The sequence below is a fragment of the Oculina patagonica genome, chromosome 4 (assembly GCF_052425735.1).
Source record: "Oculina patagonica isolate OP01 chromosome 4, crgOcupat, whole genome shotgun sequence".
Lineage (NCBI taxonomy): Eukaryota > Metazoa > Cnidaria > Anthozoa > Scleractinia > Oculinidae > Oculina > Oculina patagonica.
The window spans coordinates 63,138,183-63,149,067 of record NC_135761.1 but is presented as its reverse complement, the minus strand read 5'-3'; the positions used below and the strand labels follow the sequence as shown (position 1 = coordinate 63,149,067).

Genomic DNA, 10,885 nt, shown 5'->3' with positions numbered 1-10,885 from the left:
ATAAGCACCTAATGACTGGCCCCAAGGGAAACAGTGGGTTTTGTTTGCCTGGTCGGTTTTGTCATACGTTCCCGCCAACTGAAAATAAGCGTCCTGTTGTCTGTCCGGGGGGGGGGGGGTACTAAAAAAAAGTTTTATACGGGGAGGCTCCGCCCCAAGTTCTAACTCCTTACCCTTTTATATACCATTTTGGACAGAAATTGTACCCCTTTCGTATACCTTTAACTGAAAAATGTACCCCTTTCATATACCTAAGAGTATGGCGTGGACTTAAAATAGGACGTTTTCTTGTCATTTTTATGTAGCGCTTAATAAATTAAAATAATACAGCCATAAATTGCTTCTGATCGAAATATTTTAATTAAAGGCCCTTTTAAATAGCCAAATGACAGATTTCCATACCCTTTCACATACTTAAACTCGTAAAATCCCTACCCTTTTATATACCTGAAGCCTGAAAAAGGTACCCCTTTCGGGCGAAGCCTCCCCGTATAGGCCATTATAGGAAGTACCCCCCCCCCCCCGGGCTGTCTGTACCACTCACCACCATTTTTCCATGGGCTTAAAGCCATTCTCGTCCCCAGAGCCGCTTGTCCCTCTTTGCCGACAGAGCCTGGGACACGAACAATAATAAACAGAAACAATTTACAGCTATCGTTGGCAACATCCTTTGTCTGGTAGCCTGCTTGACGATTAGCTCCAACACGGCAGTTAACTTGTAATCCGAGAAATTTTGTGACTGAAAACTGCAGACCGTAATTGAAAAGAATGTTAACGGATTGTTTGTTGGCAGTATTAAGTAAGTTCTTCCAGAAGGCTTTCTTAAAAGAACTTAAAAAAGTAAATCATCACTGTAAACGAAAGGTCACGGTTTACAGTTTCAGTAAGACTGATATGACACAGATACAATTTTACCAGGCTATACCAACCTATAGTTTTTGGGGTGAGGGCAAAAGGGAATTTTGCATATTATCTTCTGGTGCCCTACGACTATGGGTTAGAGCAGGGGGGGGGGGGGGGGGGGGAAGAAACGAGGTCTGGGACCGAGTAGCGATGCTCTCACAACTTGCAAAGCGATCAATTTACGATGTAGTCAGCGGTTTTTGGACGATGATGCAACAGGCAATCTTTTCCCGCGAAATGGAAGCTGCTATGTCGTGGAATCACTTATTATAAAGGGGTTCAATTCTCTTAACTAAAAATCTAAAAGCAGCGTGTTTAAATCCGAAAATTTCGTCATCGTCGTGTAGTTTTAAGAACGCAGAATTTTGTGATGCCGTGCTACTTTTCAGTGCTGAAATGCAAATGTTTGACATGTTTGTACCACGATTTTCAACTGGCCCACATGGGGATTGTAAATAAAGTAAAACAAAGAAAGACCAAGTCAACAAACAACCTCAAACAATAGAGCAAGAACAATAGCTCCGACCAGCGCGGGAATATTCGATCGCCACGTTTTCATTACCATTCCCGTGATGGTTTTATTTCATAACAAACACCACATATTGACACAAGAACCTTTTCGGAGAAATTTTCGCTGCTTTAAAGTCAAAACTTAGAAAGTCTTTTTTATTACTACATATATAAAAAAAATCGAACTCTCTCACTGGTCCCATGTTTTTGTTTTGGCAAGTTCACAAAGAAAGGAGCTGCTCATGCGCCTTAGAGACATCCGCTGACTACCGCCCCGATGATTGCTTTGCAAGTTGTGAGAGCATCGCTCAGATTTCATATAAGAGAATGTATGGGAAGTTGCTTCCCCCCCCTGGGTTAGAGACTGTTGTAAGTGTTTTGTTTATAAATACACGCACGCGCTGGCCGCACAATGAACAAGAAATTTTCAATACTGCACGAGGTCTTTAAATTGTTCTTTAGCTGGAGTCGTTCATAAATACAGCCAAGGAGAAGCTTGTTCAAGGCGAGTCGATCGCTTTTACAATTGCAAGCCAAAAATTCAATCGCACACAAAATTAATTGTTCAGCTTCAGTTTACCTTTGAACATGGACTGAATACATACGTTGATTATTTGAGGAATATATTTTTCTTCCACTTCTGCAAGCCTTGAAGCTGAAGACATTTTCAATAATGCACGATTTTTGTGCGTTATTGTCAATAATGCACTGACGGAGTTTGCTGACGACAGGTAAAGAAAAATCACGATCGATTTTAACCAATCTCGCGCGTGGATTTTGGACAGTGAACGAGGATTGTGTATTAAATATTGCATAACGGAAGTTTACAAAACTTCTTCGCATCGTTGGATCTTAAAACAGAAACCTGGTTTCTGGAAATAGTGCAAGGGAAAATCATTATACATCATTTTATGTGAATGTTTGATCGGCTATATGGGCTTGGCTGCAATGTAAAGACTTTTATCGTTATTGACTACAGTTAGGGTTTCACATAGAACGTGTCAACTCGATGTTTGGCTTGTGACAGACTTGTGTTTAAATAATAAATAAATAATAAATATGTGTTTATAGTGGTCATGCACTTAGCTTCATATCTCAACGAGATAGCTAGTTTACAGGCATGCCACTGAAACAGAGGAGACAAATAATTTATAAATTAAATTCTCTTCTTTTTTCCAAAGGCGCTGATCTAGCACCCCTTGTAATAGGGAAGAGCGGTCGCTACATTAGCTTTAAAGTTTCTGAAATAGGTTTTAGTTTTTCTCCCAAAGAGTTTTATTATTTAAGCGCCCGAGTGCTTATTTTATTTTTTGAGCTCATGGTACGCTTTATACTGAAGACAGGAAGTTTGTCAGGGACAGGGGGCTGTTTTTTATTTCCAATCAAACTTGAACGGAGAGAAAATAAAAGGTATTGTTTTTGCTTTTTCTATTAATTCAAAGGATCGAGGCGAGGATTCGACAAAAATAAATTGAACTATCGCAGGCATTTCCTTTTAAACCCTTCGTTTATTGTTTTAAACCATGATAAGTTTATCAGAAGTTACATGATTTTTCCAGTTTCAAATCTTTGTTCTGGATTCTTAGCTTTCTTTGAACAACAATGCTGAATCTGCAAAAGAAAAAATAATTACTCCTTAATGGGCTTTGAAAATTATGTCTAAAGACTAAAAGTGTTACCATTACTTCTCTTTAAGGCTATCCACCAGTTGCTCGGCAACTTTTTGTCAACTTGACATATTTCGAGAAACTCGTTTCCCACCGAGCAATTTTTAACCATTCATAAACGTTTACGATTTAATTTTCGTGAAGCTTGCCGAAGATTTCTGGGGAAAATCTGATATTCTTTTTGACTTAATATCGACAACTTTCTGCTCATTCAGCAATGAATTATTACAAACTTGTCAGTAATGTAAGCGTGACGTCATTCGATATTTTCCCATAGAGAGATTTCTTAATTTTTAATTATGGTGAACTTTCCTTTAAGAACAATCATTCTCATTTGTGTTTATTAGTTCGTCGTCAAGTTAAGATACGATTTTTCTTAATGATAGAAAACCTTGTAATCCACTCTACTTTAAATAATTAACGTTAGTTGTAATTAAGGACAAAGATATTATTATTTAGCAACTCCTGTTGCAGTGCAATTGTGGAAGAAAATGCTCAGACATTTTACTTTTATAGACTTTTCAGCACAATTTCACTTACGAGCAAATGAAAAAAACTTTTCTTTTTTGAACAAATCATGGGCGATTTCTTGATAAATTTCGAGAAACTTGCAGGCTGCTTTCCTTTATTACACAAGTCAGCATATGCGTCTTAAAGAACTTGAATATCTGAACTTTTTCAAGGCATGATCATGTCATGTGACTAAGAAACTAAGTCAGAATTTTCGAACAGCCGCTTATGGGATTCGCCACCTTATCGATCAGATAACACCGACAAGTCGCACCAAAATTTAAAACTGCCTCGTTACAAGCTTTAAAATTATTTCAGAGAAAGTCACAAAGTTTTGTGAAATTTGCTTAAATATAAAAAAGCAATCAACACTTTAGTTCGCGCAGACGGATTCAGGTCCACTCTCCACCCCTCCCCTTCCCCCTGTGCTACCATTTCTCTCCCGGTCCGAATACAGTTAAATTCTGGCTGACTAGCATTTGTTATCTAAAGAAGGAATCTTACCAGAAACAGATGCCACACGTTTTAGCACAATAAAGGAGAGTGCTAAGCTGGGTTTTATAGCCCGGGCCGCAATCTCCGCGTTCCGCCAACCCTGCACAGTCAGGGTGTAAATCTTCACACCAGCAAGGATTCTTGTCTATGAAAATAAATGAACAAAAAACAAACAACGAAATGAAAACATAGATCAATAAACAAATAAATTATGTTTAGGACTTGCGAATGTGGGACGACTACTCGGTTCACTGCTCTAATGAGTAAACACATGCATTTTTCAACAACTTAGTATGCGCGTTTCTTATTCTCGTGATCAAGATCAAGAATGAGGTATTCTGAGAGTTTCATGTAACACATCTTTCGCCGCGTCTCTCAAACTAAAAACATTTCCGCCGAGCATCCCCATTTGCTTCATTTTGGAGACCCCACGGGGCGGGGGGGGGACTTATCCTGTTCTTAAGTGGTGCACCCTGTGCAACGATTACAACTATTGATCGCAATTCTAGGAGCCTTAATAGTTAATTTCTTTCTTCTTGCAGTATTATTAATCAATTTTTCAAGCAGACAGATTTACAAACACTAACAAGTGATTATATCCTGGTGTACCAGCAAAATCTCCGAACTAAAGATGGCGGCTGTACATTTTACCACGATACCTTGCGAACCTAACAAATCAAATAACAACATAGAATGCCATTTTTTCGGAATTTTTTCCTAAACTAACAACATTGCGTATGCCAGTTTTGGAGCTTTTAGAACTAGTATGTTCGTTTTTATAAGCCTTTTTAGTTTTTTTCGTGTGCGAAGAACTATTGGTAAATGTAACAGTCGCTATCTTTTTGCCTTCGGTGGATTGAAACGAATTCATGTTATACGTGCATCAGGTAGAATAATTACACCAAGATTTCTTATATAAGAGCCTTCGGAACCCTTCCATTATTCTAAGAGCACATTTTTCTTCCATTTTTTTAAAGATCCTCTTACTATGTTATACAAAGGAGGTAATTCATTTAAAGACATGCTCCGTAGAGCAAAAATATCAGGGTGAGGTACAGATAATTTGGCTGCATGGGTGGGTTATAATAAAACGAGACAAGCAATTTTAATTTTAAAATGAACTAACAAACTTACCACAAACTCTGCAAGTGGCTGGACAATTACGATACATCCATTCTGAATGATCGTCCAGGTTGCACAAACCTTTGTTGTCTGCACAATAACCCTCGTCCTGATCATGGCACCAACATCCTAGTAATTTTAAGTCAAATTTCAGTTTTCTCTTATTTCTCAAACGCTCAGCGTTTGAGAAATAAGAGAGTTTATTTCCAGATTGGACTTAAGCTTCTCTGCAAGCGTAAAAACAAAGCAAACAAGCAATTTTATTTGAAAGCTTATTGAAATCCAGCCGTTTAGGAGGCAAAACAACAATACAAGAGGCAGTTAGCTGTGTCTTGTCCCTTTACTCCTTCAGTCCTCTGTTGCAAGGAAATCACTGAAATTAACAAACCATACCTGAACCTGTTGAAAAGAAAAAAAGCAACGAATTAAATTAGAAACCTGCACAAATGAGACCTGTAATGAATTAAAACTATTTCCGAAATATTAAATGTTTTTGGATATTAACGCTATTCAGATCGGGCAGTAGGTGGAAGGGCCGAGTGTTTGACTCCCTGGACTTTACATTGACTTCGATAAATTTTTCTATGCTTAAATACCACGAAAGCTTTTGAATAACATTAAAGAAAGTTTTTGGATATATTATCTTGAAATGACAATTTTCACGAAACTTGATGACCCGATTCTATGACATACTACTTATTAACCGAGAGTGAGGTCATTACAGGGGAATCTCAGACCGAGGCCTTGATGTATTGACCGAGCGATAGCGAGGTCAATACATCAAGGCCGAGGTCTGAGATTCCCCTGTAATGACCGAACGGACGAGGTTAAGAGGCTGTATCTGTAATAGTGGTCTGCCCGATCTGGCTTGTTAAATAGATTTCGTTCTTTTCTAGTGTGTTGCAAGACTGTCATGTACTTATACTAAAAACACAATTCACTTGACCGGATCATTAATTTTTTTCGAGTTTTTAAGGATTTTCGGTTCACCCGAACGAGCACTTGTAACGACCACTGTCAAGGCTTAAATTTACCACAACTTTGAAAATTAATTAAAAAAGAACTAACAACTTCTGTACCAAAAAACACTACAGCCTGTTAAATTATGTCTTTTTAATTTATCACACAACTTTCACAACATTAGCTCGAATCAGCTAGCAGCAAAACATTAACGACACCCTATCACACACCTTGATGAAACACTTGAAAACGGCTCAGATTCAAACTTTATTTTGGAAAAAGTGAGGCGGTCTACTTCAATCAAACCAACTCAGCCGAAAAGTAGATGTAATAGAAAATGTTCCTATCGAAAAAAACCTTTGGTATCGTCTTAATGAAATATTTAAGCTTGTAAATCTCATCTTCTTTTGCAGCCATTTTGAGGGACTCGTCAGGACGAGGAGTTTCATCAACTGGCCTCGCAGACATACCTAACACCATCAGAAACAAACAAAGATTAGATATAAATGATTGCAGTTCAACTGAAAGAGAATAAATCGTGTTTAAAAATGGAAGCTCGACTTACATTTCAACGATTTCTACGGGCGTAAGGTCATTCTTGTTCGAATTTCGCTTGATGATTCCACAACAAATAAAATATTTGACACGCAGACTTTGACTGAATGTAGCGTTTGAATCAGTTAAAGGTAGTAACCTCGTGCTTTCCCTTCTTTACCGGCGCACAGCGAAGTTGTTTTCACGACAAAACAGCAAGCATCAGGTAAAGAAGACCAAACTGACATGTTTATCGATTGGTCGGTTATATACTTCATGTATGGAGTACCGTTTTGTACCGTATGTGTACCGTATAGTGCCTCATACATGAAGTAGTGACCGACAGGCCGTTTCTTCAGTTGTTTCTTCGACGTTCAACGTTTTGCGATGGAAAATCTTTGCTGTACGCCAGTAAGGAAGGAAAAGCACAAAGTTACTGCCTTGAGCTGATTCATAGGTTAAATTAAGTCGAAGTTTGTATGTCAAATATTGTTATTTCTAGTGGAATCATCGAGCGAAATTCCAATAGTAACAATCGTACGTCCGTAGACGTCCGTAACAGTCAAAATGTAAGTCGAGCTTCCATTTTTAAACACGATTTATTCTCTTTTAGTTGAACTGCACTACATTTATATCTAATCTTTGTTTATTTCTGAAGGTGTGAGGTATGTCTGCGAGGCCAATTGATGAAACTCCTCGTCCTGACGAGTCCCTCAAAATGGCTGCAAACATGAAGATCTTCGAAATTGGGCAAGTTTACACAGCTGTAAATATTTCATTAAGACGATACCAAAAGGTTTTTTTCGATAGGAACATTTTCTATTACATCTACTTTTTGGCTGAGTTGGTTTGATTGAAGTAGACCGCCTCACTTTTTCCAAAATAAAGTTTGAATCTGAGCCGTTTTCAAGTGTTTCATCAAGGTGTGTGATAGGGGTGTCATTAATGTTTTGCTGTTAGCTTGATTCGAGCTCAATGTTCGTGAAAGTTGGTGTGATAAATTAAAAAGACATAATTTAACAGGCTGTAGTGTTTGTTTGGTACAGAAGTTGTTAGTTCTTTTTTAATTAATTTTCAAAGTTGTGGTAAATTTAAGCCTTGACAGTGGTCGTTACAAGTGCTCGTTCGGGTGAACCGAAAATCCTTAAAAACTCGAAAAAAATTAATGATCCGGTCAAGTGAATTGTGTTTTTAGTATAAGTACATGAAAGTCTTGCAACCCACTAGAAAAGAGCGAAATCTATTTAACAAGCCAGATCGGGCAGACCACTATTACAGATACAGCCTCTTAATAAGTTATTTATTATATGGCCTTTTAGCGCTATTTTAAAAAATATCTAGAAAACATCGAGGTGAAACTCGCTCTCGCTCTCTGTCTCTCTTCGTCCCTCATAATAAAGAAGTATCGGTATGCCAATATTTTTCTTTCAGTTATTGAAAAGATAGTTACATTTTGTCGGTATTTATTGTCGTTTTCGCAATTGCGCTAGTAGCTTTTACTCACAACTCAAAAAACCGTCGAGCCGATAAAATTTTTCATAATGCCCGGTCATTACAAGAAAATAATGCCCGCTCAGCAGCCAATCAGAGCGCGCGTACTATTGTAGCCATATAATAAAACCACATATATTTTAATAGGCACTTTTATGCCAGTTTTGAATTTTTGTGCGTGCTTATTAATGAAAATAGTTCACCTCGTATCAGTGACTTTTTTTAGAACATTTTATTGTCCTTATATTGGTTTTGATTCGTTTGATGGTTTTCTGATGTCAAGGAAAAATCAAGCAATCACAGATGGCGAAACGCCCACTTACTCCCCCCCCCCCCCTCCCCCGTTCTAAAACGGCGGTAACAGCGAGTTTGGAAATTTATCTCCAGGAGTATAGTTTCTGCAATGATTCGTGTAATAAACCTCCTTGAGAGATCTTAAGCTCTTGATATCCCTCTAAATCTTTTGGAAGACACAACCCGGTGATTTTTTCAGAATTCATTACTAGACTATACATAAAGACTTAGAAAAAGGTGTACTTACAATATCCAATGCCACACATAAGCATCAAAAGAAAAACTCCACACTTGACATACATACCTGTCGAGGGAACATTCATAAACATTTATTAATAAATTGAGTTTACTTTTAGTTTCAGTTGGAACTCAAAGCTACAGAACGAGTTTATGGCAAAGAAGCAAACACGAATTATAAAACCACAGATTTACTCGGGCAACCTGTGTACAGAACAGTCTTCACACGAAAGCCAAAAAAACTCAATCACACGAACCCAACAATACCGCACAAAATTAAAGCACGATACAAACTTCCATACTTCAAAACAAACCTTCCTAGCAAGATGAAATGTATTTTATTAATAGCGGTTGCAGGAATGGCACCGGCCTTGCATTAGAATGGCCAAGTCAGGACCCCTTATCTGGATCTTCTTGATGAAGACGCAATAACATAAAAACATTGCCTTGTTATGAATATAAACAGCAGTCATAAGGACAGAGTAAAGTAGAACCGATATGCGAAATGTTAGAGAAACTACGAGTTAATGGGAAAGGTAACAAAACTCGGTGTTTCTTAACAGATGAAATCGAAATAGAACTACTATAATACTTACTTTCAAGAGAAGTGGTTTCTTCAACAGTCAACTTCACCAAACTGATCTGCAACCTGTAACGTTCTTCTGGGCAATGATGTTTGCGAGTAAAACTGTGCCATTTTTATGTTCTAAGTCTCCATGGAAGTTCTGCTTCTTGGCAGAACTTACCTTTTCTTGCCTACAGGCAGACCCGCTGACGCCGAGCACGATGACCAATTTGGATACGTAATTAAGCCTTCTGTTTTGCCAGAACTTCTGCTCACTTCTTTGTCTTCTCTGCATATGATTTGCATGGTTAAATCAATTCCCAACTGCTTATAATGTTCTTTTGCTAAAGTCAGAACGAAATAATAGCAACAAAATTACTTTTTCTTATAACCAAGGATTTTACAACACATGTTCAATGAATAATACCAGCTTGAATTCTAAAATACTGATTTTTTTTTTCTTTTCTTGCAGTTCTTCAAATTCCAGCTATAAACGGAGCATTGGGCCGTACTTAGCTCGAAACTTCTGCTCGTGTCATTCACTGATGAGCGTGCACTTAGTAATTCATGACTACACTCATATATACCTTCGGGCAGTTTATATCACTGAGTATTCAATAAGTTGTTTCCTCATCCATTAGCAAATGACATTCGCGTGATATTTGCTCTGTTTCGGAATTCCCCGTTTATGTGCGACATTTTTTGTACTCACGTATGTCACACTGGACCGAAGCATCATGCGGTATGAAACATAACAACACCTCTGAAACGAATAAACAATTCCTTTTTAAAAAATGACCAAGCATTTTGCATCACATGATGAAACAATATGATATTAGCCTAAATTCTAAAATGTTGATTTATTTGACTTGCCAATTGATGGTGTAGACAAGAATAATAATATAGTTTAGCAAAATCCCAAAAATTTATCCATAACTGTTAAAATGCATTAATTTTCACTCGTCTTTTAATGAATGTGCAGTCAGTGATTTTTTTAATACCTTACTGATATTTACCATCGAGCAGTTTTTCTTCATTGTCAATGCGTTATTTGTTCATTTATTATCAAACGTAAGATCGTGTGAATTTTGTTCCCTGTGTATTTCTGGTTGATGCATGACAACTTATAGTTTGCTTATCTTATGCTCATATTAGATTAAGGCGGGCCGTTATGTTCTTCTGGGCTATGAAATTTGCGAGGAAAACTGTCCCATTTTTTGTCAAGTTTCCATGGAAGCTCTACTTCTTGGCAGAACTTGCCGTTTTCTGCCGACTTGTTTTGGCCAATTTGCAGATCCACTGACGCCGAGCACGACGACCAATTTGGATACGTAATTAAACCTTCTGCTTTGCCAGAACTTCTGCCCGCTGCATTGTCTTCTCTGCATACGATTTGCATGGATAAATCAATTCCCAACTGTTTATAATGTTCTTTTGCTTAAGGACAGAACGAAATAATAGCAAAGAAAATTACTTTTTCTAATAACCAAGGATTTTCAACACATGTTCAATGAATGATACCAGCTTGAATTCTAAAATACTGATTTTTTTCTTTTCTTGCAGTTCTTCAAATTACACCTATAAACGGAGCATTGGG

General features: G+C 37.6%; 1 long non-coding RNA gene across 2 annotated transcripts; it reads right to left on the bottom strand.

The window, feature by feature from the left end:
• Positions 1–2,901: 2,901 nt before the first annotated feature.
• On the bottom strand, positions 2,902–9,562 carry LOC144651039 (uncharacterized). Of its 2 annotated transcripts, XR_013570247.1 has the most exons (5): positions 9,320–9,562; positions 8,734–8,790; positions 5,220–5,606; positions 4,095–4,230; positions 2,902–3,024 (listed from the first exon to the last, which is right to left on the bottom strand). It is a non-coding gene; the product is annotated as an uncharacterized LOC144651039 (long non-coding RNA). The 2 variants fall into 2 exon arrangements; XR_013570246.1 differs by lacking the exon at positions 9,320–9,562 and having other exon boundaries at positions 8,734–9,272.
• Between the last annotated feature and the right edge of the window lie 1,323 nt (positions 9,563–10,885).